Source organism: Kogia breviceps, chromosome 6 (genome assembly GCF_026419965.1).
Source record: "Kogia breviceps isolate mKogBre1 chromosome 6, mKogBre1 haplotype 1, whole genome shotgun sequence".
NCBI classification, from domain to species: domain Eukaryota; kingdom Metazoa; phylum Chordata; class Mammalia; order Artiodactyla; family Physeteridae; genus Kogia; species Kogia breviceps.
The window spans coordinates 128850704-128875632 of record NC_081315.1 but is presented as its reverse complement, the minus strand read 5'-3'; the positions used below and the strand labels follow the sequence as shown (position 1 = coordinate 128875632).

General features: G+C 41.4%; 1 protein-coding gene across 3 annotated transcripts in view; it reads right to left on the bottom strand.

Moving 5' to 3' along the window:
• The window catches only part of BBS12 (Bardet-Biedl syndrome 12), a 76866-nt gene that overhangs the window by 4810 nt on the left and 47127 nt on the right, over positions 1 to 24929 (bottom strand). For 2 of the 3 annotated variants that reach the window (XR_010841146.1, XR_010841147.1), the window contains 3 exons: positions 16442 to 16568; positions 7301 to 7462; positions 2726 to 2868 (listed from right to left, as the gene is read on the bottom strand). The gene's annotated coding sequence lies outside the window, so the exon portion shown is untranslated. Of the gene's footprint in view, positions 1 to 2725; positions 2869 to 7300; positions 7463 to 7547; positions 7792 to 11625; positions 12728 to 16441; positions 16569 to 24929 lie in introns of those variants that run through there. The other variant, XR_010841148.1, reaches the window with a different exon arrangement.

Genomic DNA, 24929 nt, shown 5'->3' with positions numbered 1-24929 from the left:
AGGAGGTCACATGACTCTCCCAAGAACTCTCTGTATGCATTACTTTGGTGGCATCACCTGATTAGACCTGTGTGTTCTGCAACTCAGCAAGCATCCAGCCAAGGAACTGGACACAAGTCACCTCATTTACAATCTCTGTGCATCTCCTCAAGTGCTTACCTCCAGGAATAAGGCCTAAAAATCACTTTTCCACATCCCCAAATCTTTCTTCACATAGACTAGGGAGAGGAGGGTACTGGCTGGTGTGCCCATTAGTAAGTCCTGCAGGGATATTCTGGCAGGTTGGCTTCCAGATAGTTCTCTTCTGGGAGAACATTTGTCTCCGTCTGCTCCCCAGCGTTGGGTCTAGCGTAAATCTCACAACTTCTGGATAACAGGAAAACCCTACTAATATCCTATTACTAATTATGTACCTTTCCTTTCTTCGAAGTTTTCCTTGTTGCTTTAATTTTGGTGCAGTTCTTGTAAACAGCATGTGTGGCAAGTATCTTGTCTGCTTGCTACTCTGGACCCACCATTCACCCTTCTGGCCCCTGCAAAAGGGCTGACTTGTGTGGACCACACCAACTTCTTCCCTTGCTCTCTGGCTAAATCAAGGGAGGGAGACTGAAGTTCATTCTTGGCTCCTTCCTGGGATGTCACCTCTATGACCTTCAACTAAGAGTCATTGCTCCTCTCTGGATGTCCTACTCTACATGATTCTTTCTTTCCAGGTTCTGGGAGTCCCACCCTCCCTTCGTCCTTTTGGGCCTAGGAGTGGGCACAGCTCCGCTGGTATTCAGCCAGTATAACACCACGCCTTGTAGCCCTTCCACTCCCCATGCATACCTTCCAGAGTCGGCCTTTCTCAAATTATCCTGTTTCCAATGTGTCAGCTTACTGAGGCCCTGCCTGATACAGAATATAATTGAATTTGATTTTCAAACTCATTCTGAGAGTTTTTGCCTTTTGACAGGAGAATTTCACAATTGTAGTGAAAATTTATATCCTTAATTTTATTTCTTCCACTTTATTGTACATTTGTAAACTTTCTTTTCTCTCTTTTCCTCACTCTTATTAGATTGATAAGGTTTCTTTTTATCTTTTTCTCCTCCACTCATAAATTGGATTTCCATTCTTTTACTCATAACTTTCCTGGCTTTAGCAGTTATTTTTATATTTCTATGGATATGTGAAAATTAAATAATGTCCTTCAACTTGCTCATTCCCTACGAGACATATATTTTTTCAATTTTACTAATAGTTGTCTTCCCAACTGTAATAATTAAATCTTTCTATTGATGGATAAAAAAAATAAGTAACAACTTTGCCTTCCTACCACACTCTATTACTAGCTTAATGCTTCTCCACTTCTTCCACTGAAATGAAACCTTTAGAACAGTTAACTGCCCATACCCTCCCTATTGCCCAAATCTTGAGTTTCTATGAGATAATTATAGGATTTCAGTCGCAGACAGTCATCAAGTTTTTCCTCACAGAATCTCTCTCCTCTTTCAAAATTCTTACTAGAGTATAATCTCCAGTTAACTGTCATATTCCATTTAGATATCATTGTAAATATTATGAAATTCATTGTTCATCAATGTTTCCTGAACTTTTCATCTTCCCTATCATGATATTTGATTTTCGTTTGGTTAGAAAATTTTCTCAGGAAGGTACACAGGTAGGATATTTTCGGAGCCTTTGCAACATGCCAAAACTTCTTTACTTTGCTCTCACATGGGGATGAGAACTTCCCTTGATAGAGGGATATTGCCAGTGGTCTGTAAATATAAATGCAAATTGTCTGATTCAACCAAGGTTACAAATAAGAAGTCTATTGCTAGTCTAGTTATCTTTCGATTATCAATTGCCTTTGAAAGTTTTGTTCTTTGTCTAGAAGCCTTGTAAGATTTTCAACTATGGTGCCAAATGGTGATTTCCTAAATCCAACATTCCTTCCACATTTATTAGTGAGCATTATATATATAGTGTTGTACACTGTAAGGAAAAGCTTTTTCTTCTCATTCATTCATTCATTCATTTTTGTATATTAGTATGAACTCACGGTTGCTTAATTTATTCAGTAGGCAGTATCTGTTTCTATCGTTATTTACTGACCCTCAAATTGTCCTGGATTTGCCTAGCTCCTTTAGCCTGGCTTTCAGTTCTTTTGACAAATTCTCATCATTCTTTGAACACTTCTGTACTTTCTGGCACACACACAAAAATTTTCCAGGCTTATCTTATACTTTTCCACCCCCAGCCCTGGAATCAAGTATATCTTCAAAGAGCTCTGGGCTTTTTTCTGTTTTGTTTGTCTGTCTGTTTTTCTTTTGTTTTTTTTTGCAGAGAATGGTATTTAGTAACAGATCTGAACAGTAGGTATGCTCAATGGTTTTGCAATGAGAGCCCTTAGGCTCTCTCAATGGAAAGAGCTAGGGCATATATATCTACACACACATACACACACACACACCTATATACATATACTATCGAAAACACAAAATGACTGATATATCCAATTCTAATTTTACATACCGCAGGGTTTATTCCAGTTTCCTCCCTTTCCATATTTGTAAATCCTTTTTCTAAGAGGGAGAAGCCTGGCGCCCATAACCCCAATATATTCGTTTGTTGGATCCACCCCCACAGTAATCAGTCTCTTCTCATCCCCACTGCCCCCGAGTGGGCATCCTCCTCACCTCGTTCTGCAGTCACCCACGTGTATGCATGCTGTCCTTACCTTGCGTGGGCGCGTGCCACGCCACGGCTGTAACTCCATGCAAAGGCCTTTCTCATCCCTCTTGGGTGCCACCTCCTTGCACTGGGTCACTAGCACACACTCTCCAGCGTGGATGCTTACTTTTGCTCAGTTTCACCTACTGGCTTTAGTACCAAATTATTTAAGCAAGAAAGAATGAAGGAAAGAAGGAAGGAAGGAAGGCAGGCAGTTAGAAAAAAAATCATCTATCTATACATATATGTGTATGTATATGTATACCTATATTTATATGTATATATTCCAAAACTCCCATCACCATACTTGATGCCCTTTCTTTTATTACTTTATTTTCTTTTTCTTATTACCAAAGCAAGTCATACAAGCAATGTAATACTGATAAGCGTAGGAAAGGAAAAACTTTTTCTTCTACCCTTTCAGGTTTTGTATCTGGGAGCCTACAATTAAACTGAGGAAAGACAGATTAATAGGAGAAAAGCTGTGTGTTTCTTTATAGATGTTAATATTTTCACATGCACAGGGGCTTCAAGAAAAAGTGAAAACCCAAAGAATCAGTTAAACCAGTGGACTTACGTCTGTATCATTTTTAACAAAGGGTAATAAATTGTGGAGAAGTGAGCAAAGGAAAAGGGGTTTGGGGCCTCTGTGGGTAGTAAACTGTGGAAAGATGACTAGGAAATATACGCGAGACAAAGCTTGTTTAGTTAGGCAGATGAGAGCTATATTTCTCCTCTTCCTGGAGAGGAAAGCACATTTACAAATGGAAATTTATATCACCTTTACGAAGGGCAATTTATGCCCCGGTTTTAGGCAGAAAGGGGGAGGCAAAGTGTTCTCCCTGTGTCACCTCTTCTCATTTGCCTTCAGCTCAAAATAATCCTTATGCCAAAGTAGCATATTTTGGGGTGATATGTTCTGATTCCTTTCACAAGCAAAAAGAAGAAAGTAAAGAGTACTTATAACTGGGCCAGCTGCATGGGCATGTGACCTGCACAGTCACACAGAGCCCGGCAGTCAGAAGGCTCCTGTACTTGGTTCAATGCTCTGCTGTCACCATCCTGAAATTCTTGGTAATTGTTGAACAAGTGTAGGGGAGGGGAAAAAAAGTGCCCTCCACCCTTTTGAGTTCTTGGTTGAGGCCTCCTTGTTAATAAAAAAACAGGTTAACAAGAGAAAAAAACAAAGAGAAATTTATTAACATGTATACTTCATGTATATGTGGAAGACACCCAGGGAAAATGAATAGCTCTCCAGATGGCCCAAGCCACTACCTTAAATGCCATCTTCTGCTAAAGACGCGGAGAGACCAGTTACGGGAAGTTACCAGGAAAAGCAAGGTAAACAAAGGTAAAATTTGTTATGCAGATTTGAAGTCTGTGCCTTCTCTATTAGTAGTAGGATTCTCTTGTGACTTAGTCAACCTGAGATGCCTGGTACTGAGAGGCACAGAGATTCCCTTTATAAATGTAAATGTCCCTTACAAAAGGGTAACTTCGCTGTTTTAGAGCTTCTGCTGTGTCTGCAGGCTCTCAAAAGTAATCAGTTTAAGGTAATAATCCCTATACCGAAGAGGCATATTTTGGGGTGGTATATTTTGCTACCCTTCACAAGGGTCCCTGCATTTTCATTTAACTTCCATCATTCATTTCTAAGAAAGTGTGCATCTTTTTATTTTTATATATTTTAAAATGAAATCACAGGTGCATATTACATTATCTACTTTTTTCAGCTGAAGTTTGTTTTATATGTCTATATGGTATATGTTCAGTATTGTTTTTAATGCCTGCATAATATTTAATTATATGGATGTACCACTAACTTATTTAACTAATTATTTATTACTGAACATATAGATTATTTCTACCTATTAAACACAGATTATTTCTAGCTTTTTAACATTACATTTGGGTTAATAGGTAGGCTTGGGTTAAAATTCTTCTTGCATCACTTACTAGTTGTATCATCTTAAAAGAAATTCATCTATCTGAGTTTCAATGTCCTCATCTATAAAATGGGGAAAATAATAGACCCTCATAGTGAAACTGAGTCCCCCTGAAATCGAGTTCCCCTGCTGAGTTTACGACAAACCTCTCTATCTAAAACTTTATTCCCTTTTTTTGTCCCATTCCTGTTCCCCTCAGGATTGAGGGGTATCAAAGAAAAGAGGGGATTGAAACCAAGCAGGACCTGCGGGGCCCTCCCGGGTACAAAACCCCCCGTGGTCCATGTTTTCTTGTTTGTAAAAAAAAGGCTTTAGTCTTCTAGACCTTCCCTCAGTTCAAAGAGCAGACTCAAGTAGTTACTAATTAGGAAAGTGAGGTAATGCAGAAACAAAGGAAAAGCAGTCAAGAAACAATAGTTCAGCAATGAAGCAGAGTCCTAGTTTCTCAAGAGACACACATAACAATCTGATGCATATCTTTGAGTTGTTCTGTGAAAACAAAGACCTCTGTCCAGGTGGGAGATGGTGACTACATTCTGAGCACAAGCACTAGAGCCCAGACCGGTTGGAACCAGAAGGTTGATGATTAAGATTCCTGAAACATCACCTTGTCACGTCACCACCAACCAACCAGAAGAAAGCCCAGGAGCTGTAAATCTCACCCACATGTTGCCTTTAACAACCCTTGCCTGAAAGCCAATAGGGAGTTCGGGTCTTTTGAGTGTGAGCTGCCCATTTCCCTTGTTTGGTGTGCTGCAAATAAATGCTGTACTTTCCTTCTTTGCAACCTGGTATCATTAGATTGGTTTTGCTGTGTGGCAGGCAAGCAGACCCAAGTTTGGTTTGGTAACAATAGTTATTTTTTAATTTAAGGGTTAAATGAGATACTACATACAAAGCACTTTGTGCCTGGTACATAGTATTTGCTTAATTAATTTTTCCTCAGTTATAAAATGGGAATCCATTTCACAGTGTTTTTGTGATGATTAAATGAGTTATTATATGTAAAGTGTATATAATAAGCTCTCAGTAAATGTTAATCTGATTATCAATTATAAACCAATTCAGAGATGAGTGATAATAAATTATCAATTAAGAGACCAAAAAGTGAAAAACAAACTCTGTCATTTATTTATAAACAGACAAAAATACTTTAAAAAACAGTTTACAAATGCTTGTTTGACCCAAATATCTGAAACCAAGAGGAATTATGTGGCCAAACCTTAGTTTACTCTGGTAAGTTTCTGGAACACGATGGATAGTTGTACGTTTTATTTAGATTACCGGGCCCATTTTCAATCATGCCATTGTTGAAGAGGGAAAATTTTCCCCCACCCTCTGGGTTCTTTTGGCTGGTATAATAATTAGATTGACACAAGGCAGACTAATAGGAGAAAATCAAATTAAATTTTGTGTGTACAGAGGTCTCATAGATATGGAACCCAAAGAAATGACCAGAGCAGGCAGCTTTTATACTTTTTAGACAAAGGAACTACACATTTGTGAAGAACTGACAAGACACAGAACTTTGGCCTTCGGGTAGTAAAGTCACAAGTGTTGTTTATACAGCCTGCTGAGCACTGACTTCTCTCTCTCTGGTGGTAAGAATGTCTCCCTACCTCCTGGCACAGGGAGGGTACCTTTTACACGGGGATTTATCTCCTGCTCTCAGGGAGACAGAGGAGGGTCAGAGTGTCCATCTTGCATCGGCTGTTTCTTAAGTAATTCAAAATAATCAATATGCCACTTTGGCACATTTGACGGCAGCCTGCCCTAACACCATTAATTCCAGTTTTAAAACCAGAACAATATTCCTTCTCCATCTGTCTCTCCTACAGTGAAGAAAACTAACATTTTCCTTTCACTGGTTCCATATGACTCTTTTTATCTAGCTCTCAGACGTATTTTGGACTAAATTCTTATGTCTTTTAAATTCTTCTCTAGTAGTAGACATTTGGGATGTTTGTTCGTGTATCTGGACCGAGACCAAATATTCATCGCTGCCTATTTTAAGTATCTTGAACAAATTTAAAGTGGTTTCTCTTCCTATTCTTTTCCATCTTATTCTCTTCTCCAGGGTCCAGATCCTGCAAGTCTGGACATGCCCTTCGAGGGCCAGCCCCAGGCGAGGTGAAGTGATCTAGAGATTCCCCTACCAAGCCTGAAACTGAAACCTCTAAAAACTCATCTTGATTTTTTTTCCACATTCCTTTTCATTTGCCTTTCTGGCACACGCCCTCCTCTTTAGCAAACTTCTTATCCCTCCAGAGCCTCTAAGCCGGCGGCACGTTTCCGTGCCTCTGGTCTTGAGGTCCCATCTCGGCTGTGGCGAGGTTGTGCCCTCTCTTCTGAAACCCTCCTTGTTTCAAAGGCTCTATTATTTAGTCGGAGGCATCGTTGCCTCAGGGAGGATCAGCATAATTAAGGCAGGAATGCAAAAACAAAGAAAAAAATTATTGTTCAGCCTTTGTGTTTCAAGAACAGACTTTTGAAACCCAGAGCTGAGACAACAGTTGTGAAAGAAATATATATATCTATCACGGCTTTTTGAGGGAGAAAAGGTTTTTTCAGTTCCAAAAGGTTAGTTTTCAGTATCAATAAAAAAATCCCCTAATGAAATTTAACAGAAAAATTACCTTGTAAAGAAAGTAGTTGGGGCTTCCCTGGTGGTGCGGTGGTTGAGAGTCCGCCTGCCGATGCAGGGGGACACGGGTTCGTGCCCCGGTCCGGGAGGATCCCACGTGCCGCGGAGCGGCTGGGCCCGTGAGCCATGGCCGCTGAGCCTGCGCGTCCGGAGCCTGTGCGTACCGCAAAAAAAAAAAAAAAAAGGAAGTAGTTGAAGAATCTACCAGGCCACCAGAAGAGGGGTGGAAAGTGGCCCAGAGCACGTGACTGGCACGTGGATCAGGGAAGGCATATGTCCCACTTCCTTAGGGGTTGAAACCTTGGAGGGTAGCTGATGGGACTCCACTGACAAGTTTTCAAAATGCCAAGATGGGGAGCCTCCTGTCCTACGATGGAGCTCCGGGATGGCCGGAAGCCTCATAAGACCCACACAGAGCCTGGTGCAGGCTTACTCACCTCGTTCACCCGGGAAGGTGCTGTGTGCTGTCAGTGCTTCCAGGCCCTGGGAGGGATGAAAGGGGTGTGTGCGTGCGTGTGTGTGTGTGAGAGAGAGAGAGAGACAGAGACAGAGAGAGAGAGAAGGAGAGACAGAGACAGAGAGAGAGAGAAGGAGAGAGAGAGAGAGAGAGAGAGAGAGAGAGAGAGAGAGGGAGAGAGAGGGAGAGAGAGGGAGAGAGAGAGGGAGGGAGAGGGAGGGAGAGGGAAGGAGAGGGAGGGAGAGGGAGGGAGAGGGAGGGAGGGAGAGGGAGGGAGAGAGAGGGAGAGAGAGGGAGAGAGAGAGGGAGAGAGAGGGAGAGAGAGGGAGAGAGAGAGGGAGAGAGAGGGAGAGAGAGGGAGAGAGAGGGAGAGAGAGGGAGAGGGAGAGGGAGGGAGAGGGAGGGAGAGGGAGGGAGAGGGAGGGAGAGGGAGGGAGAGGGAGGGAGGGAGAGGGAGAGGGAGAGGGAGAGGGAGAGGGAGAGGGAGAGGGAGAGGGAGAGGGAGAGGGAGAGGGAGAGGGAGAGGGAGAGGGAGAGGGAGAGGGAGAGGGAGAGGGAGAGGGAGAGGGAGAGGGAGAGGGAGAGGGAGAGGGAGAGGAGAGGAGAGAGAGAGAGAGAGAGAGAGAGAGAGAGAGAGAGAGAGAGAGAGAGAGAGAGAGGCTGCAGGGCTCTCAGGGCTGGGACGGAGGGGCTACTACAGCACTGACTACACCTGGGGATAAGATGAGTTATCAGATCTCAGGTGATGACGGCCACCTGAAGACCACATGGGATGCATAGCTGTGAGCGCCACCAGTGTCGGTAAGTGCTGATAAATGGAGGCCTCTGGTTGACAGAGTGGTAGGAGAACAAGTATCCAGGACACTGGCCAATGCCTAGACACCTTGGAAGCCCCCTCTGCTAGACACTGTGGGTCCCACCCCACCCCCTTTATTTGGCTAGTACACCACCCTCAGCTGTTGTGAGTGCTGGCTGATAGTAGCTTGTGGATCCACCCTTCTCCAGAGCATTGCCCTCACCAGGCAACTGCCCAAAACTACCTGGGAGGTTTACTGCACACCCCCCACCTCCACCCACCCAACCAGGGAACCAATGACCCACCGACACAGGGTACCAAAACCTGTCCCCCTTGAATCACCACCCTTTGCTTCTAAAAGGGTTCCGGCGTTCAGGTTCCAGTCATGTCTCAGTCCTTTGGTTCCGCGGGGAGGAACTTTGGTTCTAGGTGTTATGTTAGGTCCAAATTTTCTCCTCTGGGCACGCTTTGGCCACATGACTTGAGGGTTTTGTTCTGCTGTCTCTGAAAAACAACTCAGTACCTTTTCAGATACAGGATAGGGCTGGCTTGGGCTGGTTCAACAGTTATAAGGAGCTTCAATTTTGTGCTGTCACTCACGCTCCAGGGCTCCCAGCAAGCTGAGGCTAGATTTCAGCAGAAATCTCATTGTGTTTAGCTGTTTGTTTGCCTGTATGTCTGCTTATTTTTTAAGCTTTCCTTTCAGGCTCCTCTTCTGCTACTCTGTCAGCCGCCACTTTGTATTTTTCCCAGATTGACCACTTGTAACAAATCTCTGTCTCTCTGGTTTTAAACCTTCTGAGACCTTCTGGACATGAGGTGACTGTTAAAATCCAAAACGAGGATTGGCAACACTTGGCATGAGAGCTACTCGTCCCCATCCTGCACCCAACCGATCGTGACCCACCAGTCACGAAGACCCTGGATGTGGTCTTAGAATCCTTAACAAAACCGGCTCCCAGAAGAGCCTACCAATGGATGGACTTGGCATGGGAGCTGAAACCTATCTGTCATGGGATGGTGGTAGCGGTCAGGTCCTGCAAAAAATAAATGGCACCTCAAACTTGGTGATTTGAAGAGAGTTTATGAGAACAAATCTCTGACTTCACTTCCCTCCTCTATTTCAGTGTCCTTCCAGTGTTTTCTATTGGCCAACCCCAACTGGAATACAGAAGGCAAGATAGATCTCTTTGGCGTAGTCCATACAGATCCCCCTCCCAGGGCACAGAGCAGGATGGAGATGGGTGGAGAAGGGACATAGGAGGAGCCCGAAAATCTCTGACTCAGAGGGGAAATGATCTTTCTAGGGTGCTGGAGAACCAGAGGCGGAGCTATTATTTGGGGATACCTGGCACTGACTACACACTGATGCTGAGAATGGTTCAAGGAGCAGGAAACCTGGTATCTGTAAGCCTTCCGTTAAATGGAATGACCTATGGTGTTAGTGTAAATTCTAGAATGGTGATTGAACACTTAGTATAAAAGGACAGAATTTTAGCCAGAATTATGTTTCCAGGTAGAAAACCCCACCCCATATGGACAGTGTCAGTTTTATTTGCTTGTCCCTATCCCACCTCTGCTCCCAGGGACCCCGGGTCAAGGAAACCCATGCTGAAATATGCTACTTCTGTTCCTGCCCTGTGGCTTCCTGATGTCCTATGAGATTGTGTATCCTTAGCTAATTAAATGGGAATTTGATTTAACCTTTTATCATGTGTATATGTGGGTGTGGTTTTCTACCGTCAGACTAGAGTCCAGGAGGAACATTTCTCCATCTCTGACCTAGAGGAGAGGAAGACTGATTCAGTTTTGCAGAAAAATCAGAGTTTTCTTTTAGGTGACTCCCATGAACTTGATTGAAAAAGTATAATGACATTGATTTAGGCTGTTGAGACCATATTTGCCTCGTGGTTCTTGATTGTATTCTGGATAGGAGAGGTTGCCAGATCGCCAAGTTCTAGGTAGGTGAGGTGCTACGAGGCCTTCCTTCCTTCAGGGCTTCCCACGTGTGAGTTCTCCTTTTCTAATGGCTCTTCCCCCTGGACCTACAGCAGACTCGGGGCTCCCATATCGTAAAACGCTGTTTTCCAGACGACTTCTCTTCTTTCCTTCATCACTGAATCTCGTCAAAGACTCATTACACCTGCGACCCACTTCATGACCCACTGCCCCTCTCCACTCCTTAAACCATGATTAATTTAAATATTCCCTCCCACGCTTTGCTGCCAAATGGACGCCAGTGACTGTTGTCTAATTAGATTGTTCTGGGCCTTCCTTCTCTGTCTTAAGATGATACTGTCATTACTTCATCTTGCAGTGTTCTTGTCTTTGGACCCTCCTCTCTCACACTTTTGTCTTTTCCTGGTGGCTTCTTCTCTGCTTCCATTACTACTGACTTTTCCTTTTTCTGTTCTCCAAACGTAGAAGTATTTCCCAAGTTCCTTCCCTGGCTCCTCCACCAAGAACTCCTACTCTCTCTTTCATTTTTAGAACCCTCTCTATACTTTTTTCCTCAGCAAATATCCACTCCCTTTTCTTTAATTACCCCTGCTCTGAGCGTGACTCCTAGATTTATAAAATTAGCCTCTATCTGAGTACACTGCCATCTCATTCCCACCTATATAGGTGGCTATATCTACCTACGTGAGCAGCCAGCACAAACTAAACTAGTCAAAGTCAAACTCATTACGTTCTCTTGCAAATAATTACTTCCTGATGATTTATCTTTCAGCACCCTAGCTTGATACTTTGGACTTGTCTTTGTTCAGTGGCTTTCTAGAGGCTTTTCTGTCTGCCAGCCCTGCTTTTTCAAGAACTGTCCCATCCTAGCTACATGGCCACAGTCTTACAGGGTTCAGCCTTCTCTGGCCTCAGATGATTGGCTAAAGGGTGGAGCCACAGTATACGCCTGTGGAGAGCAGCACTCTCTGGCTGTTGATGGCTTGACTCTGAAGTAAATGGTGGGATCTATCCTCTAGATCGGTGGCATGGCTTTCTCTGATGATAAAGTACCTACTTCATTGCACTGTGATGAGTATCAAGTGAGATAATACATGTAAATTACCATGGAAAGCAGTTATTTCCTGGGATGTCTGGATTTGAGAAGAAAGCAACGTCTGTTTATTTTTTCCTCTCAGTGGTCGAACTTGAAAGATATAAACGTCAGGAGGTATTAGTGACCACGTGTGGCACGTGGAAAAAGCTCCTCTGTAAGAGGGAAAGTTGGTTGACAGCAGCTTGCAGGAAGGACGGTAGGTGAGAGATAGGATGGCATTTGGGTCCCTGCTTCTAGTTGGCTCTAATTGCTCCCAGGGCTGGGTTTCAGCCCCCCTTTGGATTTTTGTGAACTCTTTTTGCCTAAGTTAATGCAATTTAACCTTCTGTTATCTGGCTGTAACCAAGAGTAACACCTTTAGCTCCCAAGTTCTTCTGATTGCCAGGTCCTAAAGATTCTGAACTATCTGTGGCTTGGTGTCCTCTTGTCCATTTCTACTGCTTCCTTCATTTTTCTGGGCAGTGCATATACCTGCTAATCAATCTCTGTACCTACAGTCTAACTTACAGTCGCATTTAAAAATAATTTTTTCTCAACTGCTACTTAAGCGTGCCATGCTCTTTCTCCAGAACCTCCTAGAAATCTTCACTGTCTTCTGAGTAAAGGATAACTTCCTACTGGTGGTTTTACTTATCTTCTCAAGCTTCTCTCCACCCACCCTGCCCTGCCAGCTACTCACCACTTTTTACACTGCAGCTAAATAGAATGACTTGCTCATAATCACTCTAGACTGGGCTCTCCTCTGTGTCACTGCTTACACTGCTGGTTTCCATCAGTCCCCTCAGCTTTTCTGCCATCATTTCTATAAAAGCCTCACCACCTGCAAAGCCTACACTAAATTACATTGTTTTTTTCCAAAAGACTTGTCTTTTTCCATAAGACTTGTTCCCAAGCAAAATGACATCTCTTGAACCATCAGATGTCTCATTTATGGTGTTTGACTCTGTTTTCTACTATAACTGTTTGTGTGCATAATTTATTTCTTCCACTAAGTACCTAGAGGACCAGTGTCTTACTTGCCACTACATAGCTACTACTGCACTATGCTACTACATACAGGGCATTCAAAAAACATTTTTTTGAAGGTAATTGAATCAGGAAATAATGTTCTCTGGTAGATTGGGACCAAAGAAGTTGAATGTATGTATTTGTGTGTGTGTGTCCATGCGTGTGCGCGTTGGGAGAGAGAAACAAAGAAACAGAGAGAGAAGGACATATTTGAAGAACAGAATTAACTTCCACACCACAAATGAATTCAAGATGCATACAGTTCGGCCAGTGACACCAATTTTGCCTTGTACTGCTATTTCTGTTTGTCACTATGGCAAAACTGATTTAATTTTTTTTTACCTTAGTTGATATTCTGTATAATTCTTCTCTAAGTTTCTATGTGTTCCATTTTTATTAAGTATTATAATTTTATAATTCAATTTCCAACTTTAAAAGATAATCTAAAGCATTATTTTTGCCTTATTATATATGGTTCTTAACAACGTAAGTATAGTAAAGACAAATTGTGCTTTTAGTCAAAATCAGTAAAGTTTCTTTTTTTTCTTTTTTTTTTTGTTGGAGTATAGTTGCTTTACAATGTTGAGTTAGTTTCTACTGTACAGCAAAGTGAATCAGTTATACATATACTATACTATACTATACTATATATAGCATATACTATACTTCAATAAAACTTTATTTAAAAAAAATAAAATAAAATTGGGGGCTTCCCTGGTGGCGCAGTGGATAAGAATCTGCCTGCCAACGCAGGGGACACGGGTTCGATCCCTGGTCTGGGAAGATCCCACATGCTGTGGAGCAACTAAGCCGTGCTCCACAACTACTGAGCCTGCGCTCTAGAGCCCGCGAGCCAAAACTACTGAGCCTGAGTGCCACAACTACTGAAGCCTGCGCGCCTAGAGCCCGTGCTCCGCAACAGAGAAGCCACCGCAATGAGAACCCCACGCACTGCAACTAGAGAAAGCCCGCGTGCAGCAACAAAGACCCAACACAGCCAAAAATAAATAAATAAATAAATTAATTTAAAAAAAAGAATCAGAGGGGGACTTCCCTGGTGGTGCAGTGGTTGAGAGTGGACACGGGTTCGAGCCCTGGTCCAGGAAGATCCCATGTGCCGTGGAGCAACTAAACCCGTGCGCCACAACTACTGAGCCTGTGCTCTAGAGCCCATGTGCCACAACTACTGAAGCCCATGCGCCTACAGCCCGTACTCCGCAACAAGAGAAGCCACCGCAATGAAAAGCCCGTGCACTGCAACAAAGAGTAGCCCCCGCTGGCTGCAACTAGACAAAGCCCATGCACAGCAATGAAGACCCAAAGCAGCCAAAAAGAAAAAAGAATCAGAGGGACTTCCCTGGTGGCACAGTGGTTAAGACTCCATGCTTCCAAGGCAGGTGGTCCCGGGTTTGATCCCTGGTCAGGGAACTAGATGCCACATACTGCAACTAAGGAGCCCACTTACCGCAACTAAGACCCAACACAACCAAATAAATAAATATTTTTTTTAAAAAGAATCAGAAAATCCCTTTGCTCCACACATCAGAATTACTGTCCAAAAGGGGAGCACTCAGCACTTGTTGGAGGTTAGAAAGGTGAAAATGATGACAGTTTATTTTGGTGATTTTCTTGAATATTTATTTTCAAAAACTGGTAGAAAAACAGAAGAGAATTGAAGTTACAAGGAAAGAGAAAGTGACTGGTGTCATTGGACAATTTGATAGCAGAATATGCTGTCATTTAAAAAATTCAGCATCCCAGTATTATATTTTTGATGAAATCTTTTTTTTGTTTTTTTTTTCGGTATGCGGGCCTCTCACTGTTGTGGCCTCTCCCGTTGCGGAGCACAGGCTCCGGACGCGCAGGCTCAGCGGCCATGGCTCACGGGCCCAGCCGCTCCGCGGCATGTGGGATCCTCCTGGACTGGGACACAAACCCGCGTCCCCTGCATCGGCAGGCGGACTCTCAACCACTGCGCCACCAGGGAAGCCCTGATGAAATCTTTTTAATGAAGTATTGGGATTAACATGTATACACTACTATGCATAAAAAAGATAACTAATGAGAAGCTACTGTATAGCAGAGGGAACTCAATGTTCTGTGGTGACCTAAATGGGAAGGAAATCCAAAAAAGAGGGGATATATGTATACGTATAGCTGATTCACTTTGCTGAACAGCAGAAACTAACACAACATTGTAAAGCAACCATACTCCAATAAAAATTAATTTAAGAAAAAGAAAGAAAGAAAACAGAAGTATTAACACTGCCACTTCATTCCCAACAGTTACATCCATCTATCATCAGATTTCTTCTCTGTGTACACGAGTGACTAGACTGTTTCCCTCTGAGTCAGACATTGGAGCAAGCTATCCAATGCATTTGTGTAGAAACTTCTAGTGCATACACTGGATATAGTCCATTCTCCGCCGTTAATCATTTAAGGGAGTTCCTAAAGTATTTTGCAAATCTATAAACAGGAAATCCTATGTGTAATACTTTCTTCTGGTCTTTGTCTTTTTGTAATATTATACTTCAAGAGTAATTCCTAGTAGTCAGATGACTAAATAAACATGAGATTCTGGAATGAAAAGAATAAATTAAAAGGATGGATTACAGGATTAACTCATTAGGCTGAAATACTAAGGGAACTAGGCCAACTGGGACCTCATTTTCTGTCCCATGGCCTTTTGTGATTTCTAATCTTTTGGCAACACACATTGTTCCGACATGCCTGGGCTTGTTTGGGAGACAGGCTTTGCTTCAAGCCAAGCTCCCCAAGAACTCCTGGTAAGTCAATGGCAGGAGAGGATGGGAGTTGTCAGTAGAACTGTAGACATACTTTAAGTTTAAGCTGGGATCCCCGCTCCACGCAGATACATAGAAGCTGTTATTATACCTACACTTATTACAGCTACATCTCGTCATATCTATTTCTCACGGTGTGCCCACACATAGGAGTTATTATATCTAAATAAGCCTGACGGAGACCAGGAACAAGTTGAATTTGTTAATTCTACCATCATCTTAACTGTTAAGGCGATCTAGGCTCTTGACAGACATCTAGATTCTTGAGAGGGAAAGATGCTCTTAAGATTTTTATAATTGCTTATTCTTAATATTTTAAGTGTTATATATAAGACTTAGTGTCTTACTAAATATATCCCACTGTCATGTAAGAGAAAATGCCATCAGCACTAGAAGTCTTAAGATAAAGGGAACATAGCTATTCAAACAACACCATGGTGAAAAGCTTAAATTTCAAATAGACTCAATTATCTGTGTCCCTCATCAATGTGATGAACATGTAGTGTGTGTGTGTGTGTGTGTGTGTGCGCGCGCATGCACGTGCACACATGTGTGTATATAATAGTACATACTATTATATACATACTGATCTACAATATACATTGTATATAAATATAATATAATATTAAATAATATATATTATATTTATATACAATGTATATTGTAGATCAGTTTGTATCAGTTCATATATAATAGTATATATTGTAGGAATTGTATTAAACTATTATAAAAATTGCATTATAGTGTAGAAATTATAAGCAGTGGAAAGGCTGCTTACAGCATTGCTTTCCATGTGGAACATCCCCAAAGTTTGGGGCTATTAGAAGTGTCTCAATTGCTATCATAAGGGTCACCTCCAGAAATCTGCTACATTGCTTGATCTCTCCAAAATGCACAAACTGAAATCCTAAGCCTCAATGTGATAGTATAAGGACGTGAGGCCTTTAGGAGGTGATTAGGTCATGGAGATAAGGTAAAGCCCTCTTATAAAAGAGACCCCAGGTACATACCTTGCCCTTTCTGCCAGGTGAGGACACAGTGAGAAGAACACATAGGCAGTCTATGGACCAAGAAGCAAGCTCTCACCAGACGTTGAATCTGCCAGCACTTTGATCTTGGCCTTCCCAGCCTTCAGAACTGTGAGAAATAAATTTCTGTTAATAATAGAAATAAATATATTCTTTTATAGCAGCCCGAACCAAGACATGTTGGTACTGCTTTAAAAAAATTTTTTTTAAATTCAAACAGAAAGTCACAAAAATTATAATCTTCTTCATCAGTTCACTCAGTCCCATGTAATTAATTTTTTTAATCTTGATCTTTTGTTAGCACTTTTATGAATTCATCAGTTTTCCATTAGAGTTCTGAAAATGCTTATTCATTCAGTTCAGCAGTATAGTCAGTTACCAGAAACCTGTACTTGTCAGAGTCTTTTCCACGAATTCCTTGAAGATAAAACCCTTCTATAGGAACATTTTTGTACACCCAGAACTGTCTGTAAATGACAAAAGACTTAAAAATGACCATGGTTAAAGATTTGATGAAAGTTCATAATAATGCAATTGACAAAGAAATTTAGTTATTTCTGAGATATACATTTTAAAGTAATAACTAGAATTATGACTTATAACATTATACCAGAACATATAAGATTTTTAGGAATTTCATGTAATGTCTGAAACATTTATATTAAAATATTTCCATACAAATAACCCAAAGAAAGTTTAGTATTAGTTTTTGTTTGTTTGTTTTTTTATATACTGCAGGTTCTTATTAGTCATCAATTTTATACACATCAGTGTATACATGTCAATCCCAATTGCCCAATTCAGCACACCACTATCCCCAGACCCCCGTGGCTTTCCCCTCTTGGTGTCCATATGTTTGTTCTCTACATCTGTGTCTCAATTTCTGCCATGCAAACCGGCTGATCTGTACCATTTTTCTAGGTTCCACATACATGCGTTAATATACGATATTTGTTTTTCTCTTTCTGACTTACTTCACTCTGTATGACAGTCTCTAGATCCATCCACGTCTCAACAAATGACTCAATTTCATTCCTTTTTATGGCTGAGTAATATTCCATTGTATATATGTACCACTTCTTCTTTATCCATTCATCTGTAGATGGGCATTTAGGTTGCTTCCATGACCTGGCTATTGTAAATACTGCTGCAATGAACATTGGGGTGCATTTTTGTCTGTGTGTGTGGTATGCGGGCCTCTCACTGTTGTGGCCTCCCCCATTGCGGAGCACAGGCTCCGGATGCACAGGCTCAGTGGCCGTGGCTCACGGGTCTAGCCACTCCACGGCATGTGGGATCTTCCCAGACAGGGGCACAAACACGTGTCCCCTGCATCGGCAGGTGGATTCTCAACCACTGTGCCACCAGGGAAGCCCAGCATGTGTCTTTTTGAATTATGGTTTTCTCTGGGTATATGCCCAGTAGTGGGATTGCTGGATCATATGGTACTTCTATTTTTAGTTTTTTAAGGAACCTCCATACTATTCTCCATAGTGGCTATATCAATTTACATTCCCACCAACAGTGCAAGAGGGTTCCCTTTTCTCCACACCCTCTCCAGCATTTCTTGTTTGTAGATTTTCTGATGATGCCCATTCTAACTGGTGTGAGGTGATACCTCATTGTAGTTTTGATTTGCATTTCTCCAATGATTAGTGATGTTGAGCATCCTTTCATGTAGTTTGTTGGCAATCTGTATATCTTCTTTGGAGAAATGTCTATTTAGGTCTTCTGCCCATTTTTGTATTGGGTTGTTTGTTTCTTTAACATTGAGCTGCATGAGCTGTTTATATGTTTTGGAGATTAATCCTTAGTCAGTTGCTTCATTTGCAAATATTTTCTCCCATTCTGAGGGTTGTCTTTTTGTCTTGTTTATGGTTTCCTTTGCTGTACAAAAGCTTTGAACTTTCATTAGGTCTCATTTGCTTATTTTTGTTTTTATTTCCATTACTCTAGGAGGTGGGTCAAAAAAGATCTTGCTGGAATTTATGTCAAAGAGTGTTCTTCCTATGTTTTCTTCTAAGAGTTTTATAGTGTCTGGTCTTACATTTAGGTCTTTAATCCATTTTGAGTTTATTTTTGTGTATGGTGTTAGGGAGTGTTCTAATTTCATTCTTTTACATGTAGCCGTCCAGTTTTCCTAGCACCACGTATTGAAGAGACTGTCTTTTCTCCATTGTATACCTTTGCCTCCTTTGTCATAGATTAGTTGACCACAGGTGTGTGGGTTCATCTCTGGGCTTTCTGTCTTGTTCCATTGATCTATGTTTTGGTTTTTGTGCCAGTACCATATTGTCTTGATTACTGTAGCTTTGTAGTATAGTCTGAAGTCAGGGAGTCTGATTCCTCCAGCTCCGTTTTTTACCCTCAAGACTGCTTTGGCTATTCAGGGTCTTTTGTGTCTCCATACAAGTTTTAAGATTATTTGTTCTAGTTCCATAAAAAATGCCATTGGTAATTTGATAGGGATTGCATTGAATCTGTAGATTGCTTTAGGTAGTATAGTCATTTTCACAATATTGATTCTTCCAATCCAAGAACATGGTATATCTCTCCATCTGTTGGTATCATGTTTAATTTCTTTCATCAGTGTCTTATAGTTTTCTGCATACAGGTCTTTTGCCTCCTTAGGTAGGTTTATTTCTAGGTATTTTATTCTTTTTGTTGCAATGGTAAATGGGAGTGTTTCCTTAATTTCTGTTTCAGATTTTTCATCATTAGTGTATAGGAATGCAAGAGATTTCTGTGCATTCATTTTGTATGCTGGAACTTTATGAAATTCATTGATTAGCTCTAGTATTTTTCTGGTGGCATTTTTAGGATTCTCTATGTATAGTATCATGTCATCTGCAAACAGTAACACTTTTACTTCTTTTCCAATTTGTATTCCTTTTATTTCTTTTTCTTCTCTGATTGCTGTGGCTAGGACTTCCAAAACTATGTTGAATAATAGTGGTGAGAGTGGACATCCTTGTGTTTTTCCTGATCTTAGAGGAAATTCTTTCAGTTTTTCACCATTGAGAATGATGCTTGCTGTGGGTTCATTGTATATAGCCTTTATTATGTTGAGGTAGGTTCCCCCTATGCCCACTTTCTGGAGAGTTTTTATCATAAATCGGTGTTGAATTTTGTCAAAGGCTTTTTCTGCACGTATTGAGATGATCATATGGTTTTTATTCTTCAATTTGTTAATATGGTGTATCACATTGATTGATTTAAGTATATTGAAGAATCCTTGCATCCCTGGGATAAATCCCACTTGATTATGGTGTATGATCCTTTTAATGTGTTGTTGGATACTGTTTGCCAGTATTTTGTTGAGGATTTTTGCATCTTTATTCATCATTGATATTGGTCTATAATTTTCTTTTTTTGTAGTATCTTTGGTTTTGGTATCAGGGTGATGGTGGGCTCATAGAATGAGTTTGGGAGTATTCCTTCCTCTGCAATTTTTTGGGAGAGTTTGAGAAGGATGGGTGTTAGCTCTTTTCTAAATGTTTGTTAGAATTCACCTGTGAAGCCATCTGATCCTGGACTTTTGTTTGTTGGAAGATTTTTAATCACAGTTTCAATTTCATTACTTGTGATTGGTCTGTTCATATTTTCTATTTCTTCCTGCTTCAGTCTTGGAAAGTTATACCTTTCTAAGAATTTGTCCATTTCTTCCAGGTTGTCCATTTTTGTTTTCTGTAGGTCCTTTTCTTCTCTTGTGTTTCCCACTTAGAGAAGTTCCTTTAGCGTTTGTTGTAGAGCTGGTTTGGTGGTGCTGAATTCTCTTAGCTTTTGCTTTTCTGTAAAGCTTTTGATTTCTCCATCGAATCTGAATGAGATCCTTGCCAGGTAGAGTAATCTTAGTTGTAGGTTTTTCTGTTTCATCACTTTAAGTATATCATGCCACTCCCTTCTGGCTTGTAGTTTCTGCTGAGAAATCAGCTGTTAACCTTATGGGAGTTCCCTTGTGTGTTATTTGTTGTTTTTCCCTTGCTACTTTTAATAATTTTTCTTTGTCTTTAATTTTTGCCAATTTGATTACTATGTGTCTTGGCATGTTTCTCCTTGGATTTATCCTGTATGGGACTCTCTGCACTTCCTGGACTTGGGTGGCTATTTCCTTTCCCATGTTAGGGAAGTTTTAGACTATAATCTCTTCAAATATTTCCTCTGGTCCTTTCTCTCTTTCTTCTCCTTTTGGGACCCCTATAATGTGAATGTTGTTGCCTTTATTGTTGTCCCAGAGGTCTCTTAGGCTGTCTTCATTTCTTTTCATTCTTTTTTCTTTATTCTGTTCCACAGCAGTGAATTCCACCATTCTGTCTTCTAGGTCACTTATCCGTCTTCTGCCTCAGTTATTCTGCTATTGATTCCTTCTAGTGTAGTTTTCATTTCAGTTACTGTATTGTTCATCTCTGTTTGTTTGTTCTTTAATTATTCTAGGTCTGTGTTAAACATTTCTTGCATCTTCTCAATCTTTGCCTCCATTCTTTTTCCAAGTTCCTTCATCATCTTCACTATCATTATTCTGAATTCTTTTTCTGGAAGGTTGCCTATCTCCACTTCATTTATTTGTTTTTGTGGGGTTTTATCTTGTTTCTTCATCTGGTAACTAGCCTTCTGCCTTTTCATCTTGCCTATCTTTCTGTGAATGTGGTTTTTGTTCCACAGGCTGCAGGATTGTAGTTCTTCTTGCTTCTGCTGTCTGCCTTCTCGTGGATGAGGCTCTCTAAGAGGCTTCTGTAAGTTTCCTGATGGGAGGGACTGGTGGTGGGTAGAGCTGACTGTTGCTCTGATGGGCAGAGCTCAGTAAAACTTTAATCCAGTTGACTGTTGATGGGTGGGGCTGGTTTCTCTCCCTGTTGGTTGTTTGGCCTGAGGCAACCAAACACTGGAGCCTACCGGGGCTCTTTGGTGGGGCTAATGACAGACTCTGGGAGGGCTTATGCCAAGGAGCACTTCCCAGAACTTCTGCTGCCAGTGTCCTTGTCCCCACGGTGAGCCACAGCCACCCCCGCCTCTGCAGGAGACCCTCCAACACTAGCAGGTAGGTCTGGTTCCATGCTCCTTCCCCTGGGTCCTGATGTGCACACTACTTTGTGTGTGCCCTCCAAGAGTGGAGTCTGTTTCCCCCAGTCCTGTTGAAGTCCTGCAATGAAACCCCGCTAGCCTTCAAAGACTGATTCTCTAGGAATTCCGACTCCCGTTGCCGCACCCCCAGGTTGGGAAGCCTGACGTGCGGCTCAGAACCTTCACTCCAGTGGGTGGACTTGTGTGGTATAAGTGTTCTCCAGTCTGTGAGTCACCCACCCAGCAGTTATGGGATTTGATTTTGCTGTGATTGCGCCCCTCCTACCGTCTCATTGTGGCTTCTCCTTTGTCTTTGGATGTGGCGTATCTTTTTTGGTGAGTTCCAGTGTCTTCCTGTCGACGACTGTCCAGCAGCTAGTTGTGATTCTGGTGTTCTTGCAAGAGGGAGTGAGAGCACATCCTTCTACTCCGCCATCTTGGTTCCTCTCTCCAGTATTGTTTAATTGAAATGAGAAAGACATAAAACAGTAATCCTGGGCTTCCCTGGTGGCGCAGTGGTTGAGAGTCCGCCTGCCGATGCGGGGGACGTGGGTTCGTGCCCCGGTCCGGGAAGATCCCACATGCCGCGGAGTGGCTGGGCCCGTGAGCCATGGCCGCTGGGCCTGCACGTCCGGAGCCTGTGCTCCGCAATGGGAGAGGCCACAGCGGTGAGAGGCCCGCGTATCACACACACACAAAAACCCCAGTAATCCTTACAGAGAGGACCATACTATCCAGGCTAGAGTTTTGAAGCTGACATGGTGATTAGAAGAGCAGCAGCAAGGTCCAACTATATACATTTATGTAGGAGCCAGAACTCAAGTGGTTCAGGTGGATAACCGTTAAGTTGGAGGGACAAGGAATCCTGGCATACTCTGTTTTAAGAGAGTGCCACACGGAGCAAAGTAGATATTATTTACCTGCAATCAGAGAACTTTACTGGCTCACAGATCCATAAGCATCAGGGAGAACCCTAAAAACTGGACTTGTAGGAAGTGTGTCATGAGTTCTGTGGATTTCTTCCAAAAACATGGTTTCTTACAAAACTTCTGGTAATAAGAGTGAGTTAGGGAGACTAGTCTCACATTGCTTAGTGTTTTATACTCCCTCTTCAATTTATAGCTACTATTTTTCTAAATTACAAAAGTAGTACTTTATTATAAAAATTTTAATGATATAAACATGTTAATAGAGAAAAAAATTCCCCAACAGTTTCATTCTCCAGATATTAATTGACTGTTGCTTAATCTCCAAAACATTTTTCTTTACACGACGGGGAGCCACTGTGGCCTGGCATTTGAGAAGGCAGGTTTGGGAATCAAACTGCTTGGGTGCAGATCTTAGCTCTGTCACTTACTGTGTGACTGTGGGGCAAGAAGCTGAACTCTCAGTGCCTTGGAATCCCATCTGTACGGTGGGGGTAACTACCTACCTCCCTGAGTTGTTGGGAAGATTAACAGTAGTATTTATAGAGCACTTGGAACAGTGCCTGGTACGTGCTAAGTGCTGTTTTTGTTGTTGATGATGATGATGATACCATTACATATAAGTAGATATTTACACATATAAATATAAGGTAATTTATGTGTATATATAGCTTTATCTTTACAAAATTAAGGTCATAATACACATACTTTGGTGATACTGATTATTTATAGGCTGAACCTTTGTGATGTGTCTTCCATACCTCTTTGGACTGTTTCTCTGACTTTTTTCTCGGCATTCTGCACGATTTTTCTCAAGCTTGTCCTCCATATCACAGATTGATTGCGCCTGATCAATTTTGCTACTTGTTGTTTCAGATGAATTCATTATTTCTTTAATATCATTTTTAATGAATTTAAATGCATATGACATCAACTTCAAAAGGAACTCAAAGGTATAGAGTGAAAGACTCCCTTGCACTTGATACCCAGTTCCTGCCTAGGAACTAGCACTTTTTTTTTTTTTTTTTTTTAACTAGCACTTTTGTCATTTTCTTGTGGATCCTTCCAGAGATGTGTATGTGAAAACAAGTAAATGTAAATAAGTATTATTACATGAACAGTAATTCCATAGACCTTTTTCTATACCTTCCTTACAATACATCTTGGAGAGCTTGGATTATTATTATACAAATATCTGCCTCATTTTTGTTAATGGCTGCATATTGCAGTGTATGAATTGTCATAATTTATTAGGCTGGTCTCCAACAAATGGGAATTAGTGTCTTTGCCAGTAGTTTACTAGCACAAACAATGTTGCAATAAATAATCTCATATATACATCATTTTATACACATATGATTCTACACATATTTTACACACACATATGTCACACAGAATAAAGTCCTCCTACTGGCATTTTTTTTTTTTTTCAGTACGCGGGCCTCTCACTGTCGTTGCCTCTCCCGTTGCGGAGCACAGGCTCCGGACGCGCAGGCTCAGCGGCCATGGCTCACGGGCCCAGCCGCTCCGCGGCACGTGGGATCTTCCCGGACCGGGGCACGAACCCGTGTCCCCTGCATGGGCAGGCGGACTCTCAACCACTGCGCCACCAGGGAAGCCCTGTTATTTTTATAGATATTGTCAAATTGCTGCCCACAAAAACTGCATGGTATTATTTTTGTCTTTAAAAAACCAACTATCTACATTTAAACTAATTTATCTACAATTTAATATAGATAACTAAATTAGCCTACATTTTAATATCTAATTTAATTTAACTGCTTTTTCCCTATACCCTCTTCATTGGGATATAAAATATTTGCAGATTTCTCACTGTAGATATACTCTATAATTTATTTTAGGGTGTAAAACCTTTCCAGTTTATTACCTGAGAATTTTAACTTGGACATCTTCTTCTAGTATAGATTTTTCATATATTTTTTTGCATATTACATTCTATTCTTTTCTTAAAATTTTTAAAAATTCAGCTTCTTTTCTTTGACCAAAAGCTGTACTCTGGTCTGTTCTCCCCGCAGGAGATCCTGGGGGAATAGTGTCTTTGCTAGTGATATTATCAATCCTAACTGATTTGGGCCCGTTACTTCCACCCAGTCCACAGAACAAGGGAGCAAAGTGAAATTTTGGCGGCCCAGCTTAGGCCAAAAACTAGCTGTTGTGAAGAACAGAGTTCCTTATTGGACGTCTTACCCTCACCAATCCTCATCCCACAAATGATTAGAGAGAGGTTCAGTCTCTTGGCCACTGTTTAATAATATTTATTTTGGTCTTTGCTGAGGTGTTTGGTTATTTCATTATAAGTGTTCTTGGCAAGAAGTGGAAATTTATTTGGGTCCAAACAGTACAAACTTAAACTTAATCAGTAAAATATTAGTTAAGCAGAGAGAGAAGAAAATTTCCCCATCTGACACTTGGCCTGCTTACCTATTAGGTAATTTGATTACAGAAGTCTTGAAAAGCAACAG